A 20,543-nucleotide genomic window follows, 5' to 3' on the forward strand; every position below is an offset into this window, starting at 1 on the left:
TTAGTTACTATGCCTTGAGACATATAATATTCAGTATGCAAGAAAAACATATTTGTAAAAAAATGGTTAGAGAAACATACTGTGCCTAATTAAAGTGACAGCATATTTTTCATGTGCACCACTATATTTTCTGTTGCACCTGTTTGTTGACTATGATAACTTTCAATTATGAGATTGTTTTTGATTGATTAAAAAATGCTAAGGTTGCCTAATTAAAGTGCAACAAAAATATAAAAACAGTTTGTCAGTCAGGACTTAATATAGTTGGCTTATCAGTAAGAGCTGACTAGCAACAACAACCTTTCAAAAGCAAAACATTCATAAATCAAACAACACATGCAAATTCAAAGGGACAAAAGTACATTTTGCAGTCTCTAGAATGTGGTAATGTTTGCTAAAAGCTTATTTTTCTGTCAATTACTTTCCTTGTACTAAGGCAATTGCTTAGCAACAAAACAAGCCTCTGCTTCAGTGAAATGTGTTAAGTTTGTATTTTTAAGCAAACACATCTAGGTGCTTTTTTTTCTACAATCTTTTTACTTTCATCATGCCTGTAAATTTTAAAAGCATCATTTACCATGATCACTCATTAGAAACTGAATTTACCTTGATTGTCCAAATGTAACATTTCTCGATAAGGATGAAATAAAAAAGAATATCTCACAATCTAAAAGAAATGGGTTTTGTTAACATAATTTGCTCATTCTGTCCATGGTTTGTGGGGAAAAAAAATAAAATTTTTATTATATCATATCAATAGTGCATTCATTACATCATTATATGAGATATCACATTACAATAAATTGCCCATGAGCAGTAAGGCGTCTGCAGTAATTTTTCATGCATCACAGAGCAGAATAGAACTGCATCAGCATACTACTTATAAATATGTAATGTGGCTCCAAAAACGATAATGATTAATTCCAGCAAAAGACAATCATTGAAAGTCCATCTTGGTGGTTCATTCATTTTTACCCAATAAAAATATGAAAAAGTAAAATTAGAGAAATGGAATTATTTATTTTACCTCTTTACTCCTGGATTAAAGGTAAAAAGTAGGATACTGTGAATATAATAAATGAGTAAATCAATAAATAAAACTAGTTACAACTTTAAATTATCCTTGCAATGTAAAGGAACGATGCAATATGCAATCAAGGAAAATTTGTACACTTTGTGTTTTATTTTGTAGAAGTAGCATTTGAAACTGGTGTACCTTCTGCACTTCATATTATTAGACAGTCAGGTTCCAGAAACATTTCTGTTTTATTCAGTCTGATTAAGTACTTAATAATTAGTAACAATTTCAACACATTTATACACAGTGTAGAGGAAGAAAATGTATTACTGGAACTTTGTTTTCTGGTCCAGACTAATGATGAGGGATTTGGCTTAAAAACCAAGAGGATTGGCATATCTGCATAGATACTAATTTTCCTAAATATATAAAATATTTCCTAAATATACAGTCAGGTCCATAAATATTGGGACATCGACACAATTCTAACATTTTTAGCTCTATACACCACCACAATGGATTTGAAATAAAACAAACAAGATGTGCTTTAACTGCAGACTGTCAGCTTTAATTTCAGGGTATTTACCTCCAAATCAGGTGAACAGTGTAGGAATTACAACAGTTTGCATATGTGCCTCCCACTTGTTAAGGAACCAAAAGTAATGGGACAGAATAATAATCATAAATCAAACTTTCACTTTTTAATACTTGGTTGCAAATCCATTGCAGTCAATTACAGCCTGAAGTCTGGAACGCATAGACATCACCAGACGCTGGGTTTCATCCCTGGTGATGCTCTGCCAGGCCTCTACTGCAACTGTCTTCAGTTCCTGCTTGTTCTTGGGGCATTTTCCCTTCAGTTTTGTCTTCAGCAAGTGAAATGCATGCTCAATCGGATTCAGGTCAGGTGATTGACTTGGCCATTGCATAACATTCCACTTCTTTCCCTTAAAAAACTCTTTGGTTACTTTTGCAGTATGCTTTGGGTCATTGTCCATCTGCACTGTGAAGCGGCGTCCAATGAGTTCTGAAGCATTTGGCTGAATATGAGCAGATAATATTGCCTGAAACACATCAGAATTCATCCTGCTGCTTTTGTCAGCAGTCACATCATCAATAAATACAAGAGAACCAGCTCCATTGGCAGCCATACATACCCACGCCATGACATTACCACCACCATGCTTCACTGATGAGGTGGTATGCTTAGGATCATGAGCAGTTCCTTTCCTTCTCCATACTCTTCTCTTCCCATCACTCTGGTACAAGTTGATCTTGGTCTCATCTGTCCATAGGATGTTGTTCCAGAACTGTGAAGGCTTTTTAGATGTCGTTTGGCAAACTCTAATCTGGCCTTCCTGTTTTTGAGGCTCACCAATGGTTTATATCTTGTGGTGAACCCTCTGTATTCACTCTGGTGAAGTCTTCTCTTGATTGTTGACTTTGGCACACATACACCTACCTCCTGGAGAGTGTTCTTGATCTGGCCAACTGTTGTGAAGGGTGTTTTCTTCACCAGGGAAAGAATTCTTCGGTCATCCACCACAGTTGTTTTCCGTGGTCTCCGATTCTTTTGGTGTTTCTGAACTCACCGGTGCGTTCCTTTTTTTTAAGAATGTTCCAAACAGTTGTTTTGGCCACGCCTAATGTTTTTGCTATCTCTCTGATGGGTTTGTTTTGTTTTTTCAGCCTAATGATGGCTTGCTTCACTGATAGTGACAGCTCTTTGGATCTCATCTTGAGAGTTGACAGGAACAGATTCCAAATGCAAATAGCACACTTGAAATGAACTCTGGACCTTTTATCTGCTCATTGTAATTGGGATAATGAGGGAATAACACACACCTGGCCATGGAACAGCTGAGAAGCCAATTGTCCCATTACTTTTGGCCCACTAACAAGTGGGAGGCACATATGCAAACTGTTGTAATTCCTACACCGTTCAACTGATTTGGATGTAAATACCCTCAAATTAAAGCTGACAGTCTGCAGGTAAAGCACATCTTGTTCGTTTCATTTCAAATCCATTGTGGTGGTGTATAGAGCCAAAAATGTTAGAATTGTGTCGATGTCCCAATATTTATGGACCTGACTGTATATCTAACCAAGCAAGCCATACATGAAGTGAATCGGGGGGCGGAGCCTGAACATGGCGGCAGGGGAGAGCTCAATGTAGGAGCTCGTGGACGGAGCTCCGTTGTCTGACCTCCCCAGGCCTCCAAGCTTATCCCCTGGGGTATGTTAGAGCCCTGCGGTGGGGGACTTACCCGGTCTGAAGGCTCCCGGCGGAGGAGAGACTGATGCGGGTGAGGGAAGAGAGAGGAGCGGCTGGTGACTGGTGAAGAGAGAGTCCCTGGACGCTGGGAGACGAGAGGGGCCGGCGCGATCACGTGACCGGCCGCAAGGCACCTCTGGGAGATCAGGAAGCCGGCCGGCCGGCGTTTCGCGGGGAGAGAGCAGCGCTGACCTGTTTACCGGGGGCCGACACACTCTCCCCCTATCCCCCTAGTAACCCAGGAGCCTAAAAGAATGTGGAAGGAGAACCATTGAGACCTGGACAAGGAGTCTGAAGAGACCCTGGGGAGTTCCCCCCCATGAACAGACCCTCAGAGAAATCGACCGAAAAGGCACTCACTGGAAGAAGACATAGGAGGAGGGTGAGTGACAGTTGTGAATTGCATTTGAAGATTTATTAGGCTGACCTCCAAGAAATAGAGTGTATATGAAAGGGGGGACCCCTAGAGACTGTATAAAAGGTGGAAGAGGCTCGCAGAGAGAAGAGGAGAGGCTCGGGGGGAAGGAGGGGGAGAGGGGCGAAGGAGGAGGAGGAAGAGAAGAGAAGGAGAAAAACCAGCAGGGGGACAGGGCAGAGACTTGAAAGTTTAAAGAAATAATATCCTGCCCTACCCACAAATTTATAAAGGACTATAAGAAGGATAAGCGTCACAGAGAAAGATGAAAAACAAAAATGTAAAAGGAAGTGGGCTTAAAGGGTCCCAGACTGGCACAATTAAAAAATATACATCCCAAGGAAACGTAACCCCAGAAAGACCTCAGAGCAGATCTGAAAAAGGAGAAGCAGACCTTAGTATGGAAAGAAGCCCTAGAGTATCAATAGGCCCTGATACTAGTAACCAGCAAATATCAGGCAATACAGAGGCGGAAAAAGACCTACAAATACCTAATAAAAAGGAAATGGCAGAAATGTTTAAAGAACTGGAGAAAACAATAAAACAAGAAATGGTAAACATTCGCAGTGATCTGGGACACCTCTTGGAGAGAGTTGAGGAAACGGAGGAGAAAGTTAAAGGTCAGACCCAGGCTATCTCTGAACTTGAAAAAGAACTAACTAATATAGGGAAAATCCAAGAAAAACTGTTATATAAGGCTGAGATACAAGAAAATAAAGACAGGAAAAGAAACATCTTGATATGTGGGGTCTCAGAAAACTTAAAGGGAGAAAGCCTGCAAGAGGTGGTTTGTAAAATATTTAACATTATAACAGACAGCTCTGAAATGGAAAGGTCTAAAATAGAAGGAACCTTTAGAAAAGGAAAAATCCTGAGAAACCTGGGGAAAGAAAGGCCGAGAGATATAATTGTTAAATTCTATGAACTTCGGGACAAAGAAAAAATCTGGAAGAAGACTAAGGGAAAATCAGTAATTAAGTATGAAGGAGGAGACATACAGATATATGCGGATCTGGCTCCAGAGACTTTGTGGAGAAGGAGAACTTTGAGACCCCTACTGGAAAGGTTGAAAGAACAAAATGTGCAATATAGATGGGGGACTCCCGAATGTTTAATAGGATGGAAAAATGGGACTACAGCATACCTTAGGTTTCCAGAAGATATGAAAAATTTTTGTGACAGTTTAAAAATTCAAAGAACGGAAATCCCCGGCTGGGAAGAAGAACGATGAGAAAGTAGAGCGAAGAGAAAAGAGGACTGGCAATGTGTGGGGGGGAGAGGTGGAGGGGGGGAGAGGGATGGAGGAAGAGAGAGGTTTTTCTTTTTTTTTTTTTTTTTTTTTTTTCCTTCTTCTCCTCTCACCTTCTACCCCCACTCTATTGCCTTAGTTATGGATTTTTTCTTCTTTTTTTTTTTTTTTTTTTTTTTTTTTTTCTTTTTTTCTCTTTTCTGCCGGTGATAAATCCAGGGAGGCTTGGGAGGTTATGGGGAGGTTAGACAAGGGGAAAGTCGTCCATGGACGGAGTTTTAGCCCAAGGACCAAATCAAAGGTGGATTTTCAATCCATAAATGATTAGTAGGCAAATGTTAGGCCTAAAAAGAGGGGGGAGGGGAGGGGGGAGGGAGGGGGTTGGAAGGTTGGAAGGGTGGGATATGGGAGAGGGAGGTTGTTTTTTCTGCAAAATAAAAGACGATATAAAAGCAAGTGAGAAGGGAGAAGGAGAGAGAAATAAAAAATATAGATGGAGGAGAAAAGAGGAAATTTAAGGAAGATGGAAGAGATTCAGTTTATAACATATAACATAAATGGATTGAACTGTCCCGGGAAAAGATATAGATTATTTAAAGAATTACACCATAGAGATGCCTCAGTGATATTTTTACAGGAGACACATCTTGAGATAAGTTCAAATGTTAGGCTGAGGTCTAAAAATCACCCAACATGGTATTATGCAGATTCCCCGGTTAAAAGAGCAAAAGGGGTAGCAATAGGCCTGGCAAAGAATGTTAGGTTCGAGTTGGAAGATAGAAAAACAGACCCAGATGGGAGATTTTTGTTCTTAAGGGGCAAGTTACAGGAGATCGAGTGTACACTGGCTAACATTTACTGTCCTAATAAAAAACCGGAGGAGTATCTGAAAAAGGTGTTGAGGAAGTTGATGGACTTTAAAAAAGGACGTTTGATCCTGGCAGGGGACTTTAACTTTTGTATGGACCCACAAAGGGACGCCACCTCCCATATAAAGACAGAAGGAAGTAAGGCCCTGAAATTATTGAAAAAAGAACTGCACATAAGTCAATTGGTAGATGCCTGGAGAATCACACACACGCAAGATAGAGATTATACTTTTTTCTCAAATATGCATAAGAGATATTCAAGATTAGATTATATATTAATAGAACATCAATTAATTGACCACCTGACCCAGGTAGACATAGAGACAATATCTTTATCAGACCACGCTCCAGTTACTATGAAAATGGAATGGGGGAGAAGGAAAAGCGGAGGGTTGGGATGGAAATTGAATGAGACACTTTTAGTGGAAAGGGAAATAGCTCAGAAAATAGGGGAGGAGATTGAACGCTTTTTTAAGGAGAATCAGACAGGGGAGGTGTCAACAGCCACAGTGTGGGAGGCACATAAAGCTTATATAAGAGGAATATTAATGGCGATTGGGGCAAGAAAGAAAAAAGAAAGAAGGGAGAAAATGAATGAGCTCTTAGAAGAAATAGGTAAATTAGAACAAATACATAAGAATAGAATAACAAAAGAAATAGAGCTGAAGTTAAAAAAACAGAAGGAAGAACTGAAAGAAATGATAGAAGAGGAGAGGAGAAAAGTATATAATAGAGTTTTAAGTGAGAGATATAGATGGGGAGAAAGACCTGGAAAGTATCTGATGAGAGCCTTGAGGAAAAAGAAAAATAGAAATTATATAGAAAAAATAAAAGATGCTAAAGGAAACATGAAACACTCAAATAAAGATATCACCAAAGCCTTCATAGAATATTACAGGAAACTGTACAATATAAGCCCCTTGGAAGGTTCAGAAACTATAGACAGTGAGAAAAATCAGAAAAGAAAGAAATATCTGGAAATGGCTAGGTTATTAAAATTAAATGAGGATCAACTAAACTCCCTAGATGCAGATATCTCACAGGAAGAAATAAAACTAGCATTAAAGGGGACAGTGTCGGGGAAAAGCCCAGGTCCAGATGGTTATACAGTGAGATACTATAAAAAATTTAGTGAAATCTTAGTACCAAAACTCAAAAACTACATGAATGCACTAGGTGGAGAGATGGAAGTAAGAAGAGAATCATTACAAGCCCAACTCGTGCTCATTCAGAAAGAGGGAAAGATCCCTCTCAGTGTTCTAGCTATAGACCTATTTCACTATTGAACACAGATACTAAGCTGTACGCAAAAGTCCTAGCAAACAGATTGAAAGAGCTAATGCCTGGATGGATACACGAGGATCAGGTGGGTTTTGTTCCAGGGAGGGAAGGAAAAGATAATGGGGTACGATCATTGATGTTAATCCAAAAGAGTAAAAAGGGAAAAGAACCGGTGGTACTACTGTCTATAGATGCTGAAAAAGCGTTTGATAGGGTAAACTGGAGATTCATGATGGATACTCTGGAAGCTTTGGGAATCGGGCCTAGGATGAGAGAGTGGATAGGAAAGCTGTACAGATACCCCTCGGTGGTCATTGGGGTAAACGGGGAGAGGTCAGAACCCATTGAGATGTCAAACGGAACAAGACAGGGATGCCCATTGTCCCCATTGCTGTATGTTATATCTCTAGAACCTCTATTGTCAACAATAAGATTGAATAGAGACGTAAAGGGAATCCTGATAGGAGATACGGAACATAAAGTTGCTGCCTTCGCAGACGACTTGTTGTTCTATGTAGGAAACCCCAGGTTAACACTTCCAAACTTAATGAAGTCACTAAAGGAGTACGGAGAACTATCAAATTTAAAGATAAATCCAACAAAAACGGAGATTCTAAATATAAACATCTTAAAAAACGAAAAAGAAAAGATACAAAAAGAATTCCCCTTTAAATGGAAAGACAGAGATATAAAATATCTAGGAGTAAAACTCACAGCCTCACATAAACATCTATATAAACTAAACTATATTACACTGATTAATGAGATTAGAGATGAATTAAAAAGATTGGAGGGAGGAACCCCGACATGGATGGGTCGTATTAATCTGGTAAAAATGGTAATAGTACCAAAAATCATATATAGATATCAAATGATCCCAATTAAACTCCCAGAGATTTTCTTTAAAATAATTAAGAAATTGATAACAAGATACATATGGAGGAATAAAAAACCAAGACTGTCATACGAACTGCTAAGTAGGAGGAAAGAAAGAGGGGGTTTAGGGCTCCCAGACTTTAAAAGATATTACAAAGCGGTAATACTGGCAAGAACCATAGATTGGATATTTAATAATAAAAAAAGCTGGGTGAGAATAGAGAATGAACTCAGCGGAATAGACTTGGGAAGAATGATATGGGTGCCAACACAGTATAGGGGTTTAAATGATAATGTAAATACATACACTTTGAATGTTTTAAAGATTTGGGATAACTTACACAGAAGTATGAAATGGACTTTTAATTCTACACTGATTCCACTAAAAAATACAGAGTTTTTCCCCCCAGGTAGAGAAGAAATAGGAGGGAAGTGGTTTAAAAAAGATAAGGTGCAATTAGGAGATATCTTGGTGGGAGACGAAATAGGAGCATTTGGCGAATTGAAAAAAAAAGAGGGAGAGATTTTCACTAAATTAGACGAATGGCGGTATTTCCAATTGAGGTGTTTTGTCGGAAGTTTGCCAAGACCTTTAAGGACAAGAGACAATTGGAACTTGTTCGAAAAGACATTGGGAACACAAGGTGATGGGAAACACGGGATTGCTAGAGTTTATAAAATACTCACTGAACTAGACACAAACACGAAACCAACATATTTAACAAAATGGGAAATGGATATGGGAGTTGTGATAGATGAGGAAAAGCAGAGGAGAATGTATAGATTAACTCACGAAAATGTCTCTATGAGAGAAGTAGAGATGAACTATAAGTGTTTGACAAGATGGCACATTTCACCAATAGTAGAAAATAAGATGTGTGGAGAGAGTACACCGCTGTGTTGGAGGGGATGTGGAGAAATAGGCACAATATACCATATATGGTGGGGATGCCCAAAAATCCAGATATTCTGGAAAACAATAATCCACTTAATAAGAAAATTGACAGGAATAGATATAAATCTAGACCCAGAAGTATGTATCTTGCACATCACGGATATAACGGTAAATAAATATAAAAAATCAGGGATATGGTACTATATAAATGCTGCAAAAGCCCTGATACCCAAGTTCTGGAGGCAAATAGAGGCACCAAAGGAAGAGGACTGGATTGAAAGAGTCGAGCAGATTAAAAAGATGGAAAGGTTGTGCCATACCCAAGAAGATAAGATGGAGGTTTATTATGGGAAATGGGAGAACTGGGAAAAAGCTAGATTATATATGAGATGTAGGAAAGAATAAAGATAACAACAGAAAAATTTCCACTTGCTGATACAGGAAGACGCAGAGAAAAGATAGAATAGGCAGAGGGGATACGGGGTGGGGGGTGGAGAAGGGGGGGAAAGGTTGCATAAAGTATATAAAGTAGAAATGTTGGTTAATATAATATTATAGAATATATTCTTATATATATATATTTATATTGTGATGATGAAATGTAATTAAAATGGAAAATTAATAAATATTTAAATTATAAAAAAAAAAAAAAAGCAAGCCATACATTATTTTTCCTGGCTTCCTAAATTAAATTATAGAAAAAAAGAATATCTGAACCAAGATGACAAAATATATACTCAGAAAGAAGAATATACACACTCTTTCTTCACTTTCTGTTCCTTTAACCACTTGAGCTCCAGAGGATTTACCCCCCTTAATGACCAGCCCTCTTTTTGCTACTCGGCGCTGCACTAATTCAACTGATAATTGCGCGGTCATGCAATGCTGCACCCAAACAAAATTTACGTCCTTTTTTTCACACAAATGAAGCTTTCTTTCGGTGGTATTTCATCATCTGTGCGCTTTTTATTTTTCATGCTATAAACATAAAAAGGCCAAAAATTTTGAAGAAAAACAATATTTTTTACTTTCAGCTATAAAAAATATATAGTAAACTCAAAGTTGGTTATAAATTTAGGCCAAAATGTATTCTGCTACATGTTTTTGGTAAAAAAATCCCAATGAGTGTATATTGATTGCTTTGTGTGAAAGTAATAGCGTTTACAAACTATGGTATAAATACTGCAACTTACACCATTTTTCTGCTATACAGCACTGCGCTAGTTTAATGGACAATTGCGTGGTCATGCAATACGGTCTATAAATTAAATTTACATCCTTTTTTTCCCCACAAATTGAGCTTTCTTTCGGTGGTATTTGATCGCCTGTGCGGTTTTTATTTTTTGCACTATAAAAAAAAGGCTGACAATTTTGAGGAAAAAAAAACAATATTTTGGACTTTTTGCTATAAAACATGTCCAGTAAAAAAAAATGCAAAAATCACATTTAGTCATAAATTTCTGCCAAAATGCATGCTGCGACATGTCTTTGCTAAAAAAAAAACCCAATATGTGTAAATTAATTGGATTACGTGAAAGTTATAGCGTTTACAAATGGCGGGAAAGATACTGGGATTTTTAGGGTTTTTTCATACTAATAATGGCGGCGATCAGCGAATTATGGCGGCGATCAGGGACTTATGGCAGCAACCAGCGACTTATGGCGGGACTGCGGCGGACATTCTGACATTGGGGGGTACTGACTTGGGGTCACTGACATCCCCAAAAACACTAATACAGTGATCAGTGCAAAAAAAAAAAACTGACACTGTACTAATGGCAATGGGGAGGAAGGGGTTAACTTTATTTTGCAGGGAAGGGTTATAGGAGTGAGGGAGTGTTTTACTAGGGGGCGGGGGAGTGTGCTGCACAGGACAAGGCTGATCGAGAAAGAGAAACTCTTCTTTTTCGATCAGCTCATCCTCGAGCTGACAGGGAAGTGACAGACAGCACAGCTACTGTTTGCCACCGATCGCCGGAACATAGCCGCTAACGAGCGGCTGTGACCCGGCGACTGACATCTGCGGCGGTGATCCACGGGACAAATAGGGTGGCGGAGCGCCTCGCGCGCGCCCCCTATTTGTTTACAAAACACACGTCTTAAAACGTGGTTTTGCCTGTGAGTGCCGCCCTGCCGCTGTATAAGTACAGTGGCTGGGCGGCATGCGGTTAAACACAATTTGACAGACTTTATCTATATTCCAGCAAACATAAAACTGACTGAAATAGACAGAATAGGGTTGATTTACTAAAATTGGGAGAGCAAAATATGGTGCAGCTGTGCATAGAAACCAATTAGCTTCCTTTTTTTTTGTAAAAGCTTAATTCAACAAGCTGAAGTTAGATGCTGACTGGCTACCATGCACAATTTTGATGCTCTTGATCAACTCTACTTGCAGAGTGCATCTGCACTTCCAAAGTGCACTGTCTATCTGCTGAATGCTTAAAAGCTGCCAGGACTGGGATGCCACTAAGAGTGAACATTCTGCATCTGCTACTTCGGTATATTTTAGGAACTATAAATCCAAAGGAGGAGTTTAGAAAATGAACAGATTGTGGTGGATTTACTAAAACTGGAGCAATCAGAATCTGGGGCAGCTGTGCATGGTAGCCAATTAGCTTCTAACTTCAACTTGTTCAATTAGTCTTAGGCAATAAATCCTGGAAGCTGATTGGTTTCTTTGCAGAGTTGCACTAGATTTTGAACTCTTCAGTTTTAGTAAATTATTTCCACTGTTTGAAAGTACTGTTTTTCATTTATGTACTGCTGAAATGAATATACTGTGTATTTTATGCAATTGTATTATACTTTATGATACTGTAGATATTGTGAATTACATACAGACAGTATGGACTGTGGATTACAATGTCCATATATAGTATGACTTTTCCAAATTTGGAGGACTGACATTGGACTTGTGTTCTGGACCTTACAAATTCCTTAGTCAGTAGTGTGAGTTTTATTGATAAACAGGGAATGGTTTACTAAAACTGGAGAGTGCAAAACCTGGTGCAGCTTTGCATAGAAATCAGCTTCCAGGTTTTATATTCAAATATTTTTTATTGAAATTTTAACATACAAAGAAGAAAAAAAAAACAAAGTAAAATGCAATGATCAATCTTGTTCGATTCACATTTGGGAAAATTGAGACATGGAAAGGAAAGTTAAGAGACAAGAGAAGGTTCCCCACCTTGTGGCCGGGGAGCCTGTGTATCCTTAATTTATTTACATGAGAGGTATGCTCGGTCTGTTGTGAACCGTTTAAGAAAACTAGTGAGGTGTAAATATTGGGGGGAACATGAAATTAAGGGGGGGATGGAGCGTAAGAAAAAACATGGAGAGGGGGGAGGGGGGGAAGAGGAAGAGCACCAATGAAGTACTGGTATGGAGTATTATATCCATTACAGATAGTGTTAGAAGCTTTCCTTAACCTAATACCTAATATCTTCTTATTAACAGTACTAACAAGTATGAATGAGTTGGATCTTAATAGAATAATTGAGTTATTATATTTATATTTGTTCTAGATTGGGAAAAGTGAGTAATTAGACTTCATACTTTGTGAATTTATATATGAACATATATCTTGGGTTTCCTTTACATTCAAGCCACATATGGTAGCAATTGGTCTACCATCCTCCCCCAGCTATGTAAGAGATAAAGTTACACTCAGACTTTGAGAGAAGTAGGCTGGAGGGTTTGTTATATATATATACATCTGTTTCCAATTATCTTTGTGGGACTACAAGTATATCAGCCCATTTTGAGGAAAAGGTGGGGGCTGGATTGCTCATTTAAGAGTTGAAACAAAGACTTTTTATGCTCACTTTGCTTGAAGCCTTGATGAGACACACACATACACACATATACATATATACAATCTTATTATCAAGAACTTAAATATATTTTTTGGACATTATTTAAACATTCTGTATGCCAATATTTTATTTCTAATTTTATGCAACGTTATTATTAAATCATCTTTTTGAGTAATTGCAAGAAGTGGAAGGACTTTCTATTTGAACATTTCTCATCAATACAAGTTAATAAAATATCGTGACAATACGATATTTTACAGTGGCGAGCCTCCAGTTCGATTCGTTTCCGCCGATTGCTTATTTTTGACTTTTTTCTTCTTCATCTTGCTGAGAGGGAAGTTGTTTGCAAATTCAGCAAACTATGAAATCAAGCTTTCAGGAGAAGTAAAGTCTGCAACAGATGAATCGTCGGCATAATCGAGAACCTAAAAGCAGAATTGGTGAGAATTTTGCGCAATTGCAAGAAACGCTGTTCCTTGGTGATGTCATTTCCCGCCAAGAGAGAAAAGACGCGTTATGTAAAGAAAGACCTTCTTAATTGGTAAGTAATGGATTTTATTGATGAATTATCTAGAGAGAGTAAGTTAGAATTCAAGAATCTGTCTACATTTGTTAAAGATAATGAACTTTGGCGGTACATGTATAATGAGTGCTTACAGGCTAATAGTAAGATAGAAAAATCTAAGTTTTCCTTTAAGAAACTGAGCAAACAAATTAGAAATGTAATGAAGTTAGTTAATGTTTTTAATGCCATGATTTTTGATGTTCCTAAGACTGCTGTTTGTGTAATGCAGCAAGATCAGAGCAGTGTATGTGCTAATTGCCAGATTTTGACTGAGCAAATAGATGATCTGCAAAGTGCAATTCAAACAAAAGACATTCAGTTATCTGACCTGCAGAATGATGTAAAAAGAATTTGTGTGAATACTAAGGCAGAGAAACAAAAATCTTTTGTACCAGAGATCCAGTCTATAGAAGGAGATCCTACCAATCAGGAAGAAATGTGTAAGAGAAAATTAAGGGATAAAGCTGCAAAACTTAATCTTAAAATCCTTGATCAGCTCATGAAAATTTTGAAGGATATGCCAGCCTATGATATGGACGCCGATGCTTTCTATAACATGGAGGTTTATGAAAATTTTTGTAATAATTTTTGTTTAAATCAGGAGCAAAGAAATTTTCTATTCTGTTTATGGCTCCCCAGCGTTATGGCATGTAGATTAATCAAAACGCCATATATTGAGGATGATGAGGAAATGCATAGCAATGCATCAGACCGACTACGTCAATTATTGAAATTTACTACTGGAGAGGAAATTCCTTCTTTGGAAATCTTAGACTCCTTAAGAGCTACGATTAATGATGATCCTTTTGAATTTAAAAATAGATTTTCTAAAGTATACAAAATGATATTTAATTTAGACAATGAGACTCCTTCTATGGTAAATGCTTTTGTTAAAAAATTCAAGTATCTTGATCCAGCATCTGTTATTATTGCTACTGGAAAAAATGATTTAGATCACGCAGCTAAAGTTATAGATACATTTAGAAGGCTTAAATTAAACAATCAGAAGAAGGAAAGTTTAATTGTTCAAAATGGAGAAGAGAGAGAGACCATGTGCTTAGCCACACCCAGTTATGATGATGAACACGTCACAGGCAGGACGAGAGTCTCAGAGCAGACAGGAAATACTATTTGTTTCTATTGTAGACGATTTGGTCATTTGAAAAGAGATTGTATTCATTATAAATTAGATTTACAAAGAAAAGCTTTGGAATTAGAAGACCAAAATATAATTTCTGAACAATCTGCTCCTCCATGTTCCAACAATAGTCTGTCTGAGTTGCCTTATGCCTCAGAAGTTAAAAAGATCAGTTCACTGAGAGTTAACAACAGCTTAAACAATATGGTAAACAGTGCTGTTGTCATTAATAGGAATGGTTTACTGCCATTGCCGAAATTTAAAGCAGGATCAAATCGAGATTCTTCTTCCTTACTGTTGGAATATGTTGCTCCACATTTATTGGATGAAAGTGGAAGGCCCAAATCAACATTAATTGATTCTTCCATGTACTGTAATGTTGGAAGTATTTGTACAGCAACTGCTGACACGTCTTCAGATCATAAATGGCCACATACAGGAACCAATCTTGAATTGGAACAATTGGTTACATCACATAAAGAACTTTGGAGTCAAAGCAAAAATGATGTAGGTTTGTTTACAGATTTTGAAGTTGTCATTGAAGGTAGAGACCCTAAGCCTCAACCTCAATACAAATTGCCATTAGAATCAATTAATCCAATCTTTTCCATTGTAGATGAGTTTTTACAGCAAGGAATTTTAAAGAAAGTACAATCAGTGGTGAATAATTGTATTTGGCCTATCAAAGTTGATAATTCATATTCTTTATCAGTTGATTTCAGGACATTGAACAAATGCATCACAAATAACAGATCTATTGTTCCTGATTGTAACATAATGTCACATCTGGATGCCAAGGCCAAAATATTCTCAGTACTTGACATTGCCAATAGCCATTTGTCAGTACCCTTAGCTAAGAGTTGTCAATATAAACTTGCTTTTAGCTTCAACAAAGAAACTTATACATTCACAAGATTAGCCCCAGGCTTAGATTTAAGTGATGGGATTGTTCATGAGTATTTGGGAAAAATATTATCTAAATTCTCTAGGCCAGAATGTATTGTCCAGCATGTAGACAAGCTTCTCTTGTCTACACAAAATAGAACTGAACATATCACTCTTTTGTCTGAAATATTTACGTTGTTACATACAGCAGGATTGAAATTGAATACAGAGAAAGTTCAGTTGATGAAAAGACAGGTGGAATTCCTTCATATGCAAATTAGTCATGGACAGAGACAGATGTTGCAAGAAAAAGTTAAAACTATTTCTGCTTATTCAATTCCAACAAATCGCAAGGCTTTGCATCAGTTTTTGAGCGAAGTAAATCATTGTAAAGATTTTATACCCAATTTTGCAGAAAAGTCTAGATCATTATTTGATCGTTTGAGACAAAAAGCTGGTGTGTTTGATCAATGGAATCAAACTGAGAAAGAAGCTTTTGAACTATTGAAATGGGATTTGCAGAATGCTACTACATTAAGTACTGTTGAGTTTTGTAGTAAAGTTCCTTTTGTTTTAGAAACCAATGTTTCCAATAATGCAATCTCAGCAACTTTGTCACAATTAAAAGAAGATAATAAGAAAATAATAGGTTTCTTCTCAAGAACTTTGACAAATATGGAGAAAAACTTTGATGCACATATGAAAAAATTGTTAAGTGTTTTCTTTGCAGTCAAGGTAACAGAAAACATTGTGAGGTCAAGTAAGATCATATTACAGACACCTGATTCATCACTGAAACTCCTACAGGAAGATGGTTCAACAGACAATTATCGTGAAAAGTATCCTATATGGTACAAAACACTGTCATCCAAACACATACAGATAGAAGTAACAAAAAGACCTTTTCAGGAAAACATACCAACACATGTTTGTACAGCTGTAGGTGAGAAGTTTGTACCTCATGTTTTCAACATAGGAACTGAGAAAAGTTTGAAACCAGTATGTATTACTGCAGATCAGTCTTACACTACAAGAAGTAAGCCAACACAAAATACAGTTACGCATATTTCCAATTTTATAGAGATAAGATCAAAGGCATGATCCTTTGTCATCTCTGGGTTGATACAAAACCTTTCTTTGGTTTTGAAACCAAGGTTTTGAATCATGACCAATAATGGAGATGTAGCGTCCTGTTATATTTATTTTTGTTTATTTCAGGTACTTATATAGCGTCGTCAATTTTACTATTTTATATGTAGTGCTTTTTACATATATAGTACATTCACATAAGTCCCTAACCCTCAAGAGGTGTATAATCTGAGGTCCCTAACTCACAGTCATACATACACATACTAGGGCCAATTTAGATAGAAGCAATTATCCTACCAACATGTCTTTGGAGTGTGGGAGGAAACCGGAGTACCTGGAGGAAACTCACACAAGCACAGGGAGAACATACAAACTCCAGGCAGGTGATGCCATGGTTGGGATTTGAACCAGCAGCCCTAGTACTGTTAGGCGGAAGTGCCCGCATTCTAAAAAGAACACTACAAGTCAATAAGAAGTGTTATAATCAAAATATGTCTTCCATGTCATGACTAGAAATGTTTGTGATTATGATATGTAATATTAACAGATATATGTAAGAGGATTAATCCATGTAAAATTATCTATGCCAAAATAATGATACTGCATTTCTGTTACAGGAAATGACCTAAGAGTAATTGTTAAAGGAAGAAAACTCAAATATTTCTAAACCTTTCAGATGATAATACATTTTCCAAGAAGGAAATTTATTCTGGAAGAAGCTTTGCAACAAGAATTTCATTCATCATTGTTGTTGTTGTTCTTTTTATGTTCAATAAAGTTATTTTAACTTTACAGAGTGCTAGAAGAAGACAAGACATCTCAAGGCATCTCATAGAGGAAGAACTTATAAAACAACTGACTTTTGACTACTGATGAAATAATTCATTCATCAGATATATTGGTTTTTATGTGTGAACATTTTATTTTGACATATGTTTACCATATCAAGATGAGATCAATTTTCACATGAACATTTGCAATCACACACAATGTATTTTCAGAAGTGAAAGGGTTAAACTTTTGTTACAACAGAGTCACTCTAATTAGTTAGAACATCTGTTGTTAATTAAGCTAGAGATAAGTTTTTCTAAGGTACATATAGAGAAACTTACGCAAGCTTTACATTGTTATATGTATGTTTTTTTAAAAAAAAATCATTTGATATACATGTATGGATTGAAGTTAGAGAACATATGTTATGTTTAAATGTTGATAAGGTATTTTGAAAAAATGTATGGATTATAGAATTGTGTGCTACACACATTTTGGAGGGAAAATATGAAACATCTATTTTTTTAAGTGACATATTTTAAAGTATTGTACTATAATGTTACAGTTATACATTTATTAAGGGGATGAATTATTTGGTAAAAGGAAAATAATAAGGGTAAAAATATTTTTATGTGATACATAACAAAAGGTTTATCAAAGAATTTGTTTTCCCATTATAGAATCAAATTAAAGATATGTTCAGATCAATTATTCTAAGATCCAAAAACGCTTGAATGGATACGAAAGTGACGAGGATGTGTATAAATGGATTAAGATAAGGAAAATGATTAAGATTCGATAAAATCGATCATTTTGAGAGGGAAATGTTAGAAGCTTTCCTTAACCTAATACCTAATATCTTCTTATTAACAGTACTAACAAGTATGAATGAGTTGGATCTTAATAGAATAATTGAGTTATTATATTTATATTTGTTCTAGATTGGGAAAAGTGAGTAATTAGACTTCATACTTTGTGAATTTATATATGAACATATATCTTGGGTTTCCTTTACATTCAAGCCACATATGGTAGCAATTGGTCTACCATCCTCCCCCAGCTATGTAAGAGATAAAGTTACACTCAGACTTTGAGAGAAGTAGGCTGGAGGGTTTGTTATATATATATACATCTGTTTCCAATTATCTTTGTGGGACTACAAGTATATCAGCCCATTTTGAGGAAAAGGTGGGGGCTGGATTGCTCATTTAAGAGTTGAAACAAAGACTTTTTATGCTCACTTTGCTTGAAGCCTTGATGAGACACACACATACACACATATACATATATACAATCTTATTATCAAGAACTTAAATATATTTTTTGGACATTATTTAAACATTCTGTATGCCAATATTTTATTTCTAATTTTATGCAACGTTATTATTAAATCATCTTTTTGAGTAATTGCAAGAAGTGGAAGGACTTTCTATTTGAACATTTCTCATCAATACAAGTTAATAAAATATCGTGACAATACGATATTTTACAGATAGTAATCATGTTATTACGCATCTGGGATTGTTTAACCATCGCGACCAATGACTTGTAAATTTGTGGAGGGAGGAATTATAAATTGCTATTCTTCTCTCCATTGCACATTGGAGGTTAAGGTCAGATATGAGGCGGGACACTGATGGGACGGTGATGGATCTCCATAGTCTGGTGATGTTAGTTTTTGCAGCTGCTAAGATGTGGATGATAATGGTACGTACGTTTATCGGGAATGTGTCTATTCCAATGTGGAGAAGCGCCAAGGCGGGATTTGGAGTTACTAAAGTTCCAGAGAGTAAGGAAATTATCTGGAATACTTTGTTCCAGTACGACTTGAGCGATTTACATGCCCAAAGGATGTGGAGAAGTGTTCCTTTTTCTCCGCAATGTCTCCAGCAGGTGTTCGCATGTTGAGGGTAAAAGAGGGCTAATTTAGTTGGGGTTAGATACCAATGATGTAGTATTTTTAAATATGTTTCCCAATGGGAACTACATTTGGAAGCTTTAAAGGTGATGGCAAATGTTTTTTCCCAAATGTATGGGGTTATTGTTTGGCAAAGATTCTGCTCCCAATTGATTAAGGAAGAAGTATATGTAGTAAATTGTGTCTCAGTAATGAGTGAATAGAAGGTCGAAATTCCTTTCTTAGGATACTGTTTCCTTTGATAGAAATTCTGTGTAGTTGCAGGAGTCTCTATTTCGATTGGTATTTTTGCTGTGTTAATGGAGTGGGCTATGCGCATATAGGTATATTGTTCCCTATCAGGAAGATGAAATTTCCGCTGGATAACAGAGAAGGAGTCTAATTTATGATTCGTGTAAATGTCTTTTATGTAAAGTATACCGTGGCTTCTCCATGTTGATATATTTAGGTGAGGAGTGATGAAGTGTAAGGACAACAGGGGAGTGGGGCTTTTCACATTGCTTGTGTTGCCTTGAGCGCGGGTTGAGAAATCAAACCAAGCATTTAGAGAAGCCTGTATGCAGGGGTGTGTTTGCAGGGTTTTAGGTTGAACTGCTCTGGGTATGAATAGTATGTCTGTTATTGCGTGTGGTAGGCCCAAGGAGGTTTCCATTTTGGTCCATATCTTCTCTTCGGTAGGGTGCCACCAGAAGAAAAGCTGGTCTAGTAAAGCGGCTTGGTAGTATTATTTCAAGTGAGGAAGACCCGCTCCACCTCTGGAGGGAGGGCGTAGTAATAGATTCGCGGAGCATCTGGGTCTGCTAGAGTTCCATAGAAATTTGTTTATTAGAGATTGAAGTTTAGCGAAAAAGGTGTGTGTGAGTGGTATAGGAAGCGTCCGAAATATATATAGTATTTTAGGTAATATGCACATTTTCACCCTTGCTACTCTGCCTAGAGTCGATAGTGTGGATGTGCGTAAGCATTTTAGTTCTTGAGGAATGGTTTCCAGTAAAGGTTTGAAATTAGTTGTGTAGAGTTGGTTAGTAGTTGCAGTGAGTTTGATCCCTAGATAGGGTATGCTATGTGTTTCCCATGTAAAGGGAAAATGTGTGGATATTAAGGCTTGGGTTTCAATAGGTGTGTGTAGGTTTAGTATAGATGATTTAGGTTCGTTAAGTTTGTAGTATGAAACATCTGCGTATCTGCGTATATGTGTACGTATTGAGCGAAGTGAATTATAAGGGTTCGTAATCATAAGGATAATATCATCTGCAAAGAGACTAAGTTTGTGTTCATATTGGTGAAGTTTAATTCCCGTGAAGGCTGGGTCGCTTCTAAGATTGGTTGCTAATGGTTCAATAAGTAAGGCAAAAATTATGGGGGACAGAGGGCATCCTTGTCTGGTGCCGTTTGATATGCAGAAAGGCTGTGAGAGTGTACCGTTGGTCAGTACTCTGGCAGTGGGTTTGGAGTATAGAGAGAGAATTGCTGAAAGCATC

The 20,543-nt window shown here is 37.0% G+C and overlaps 1 long non-coding RNA gene across 1 annotated transcript; it reads left to right on the top strand.

The window, feature by feature from the left end:
• Positions 1-12,295: 12,295 nt before the first annotated feature.
• On the top strand, positions 12,296-18,551 carry LOC149461463 (uncharacterized). The gene is made up of 2 exons (XR_016312860.1): positions 12,296-13,237; positions 16,991-18,551. It is a non-coding gene; the product is annotated as an uncharacterized LOC149461463 (long non-coding RNA).
• The last annotated feature ends 1,992 nt before the right edge of the window (positions 18,552-20,543 follow it).

Source organism: Staurois parvus, unplaced genomic scaffold (genome assembly GCF_062004578.1).
Source record: "Staurois parvus isolate SC_StPar_1 unplaced genomic scaffold, SC_StPar_1.0 ptg000202l, whole genome shotgun sequence".
Lineage (NCBI taxonomy): Eukaryota > Metazoa > Chordata > Amphibia > Anura > Ranidae > Staurois > Staurois parvus.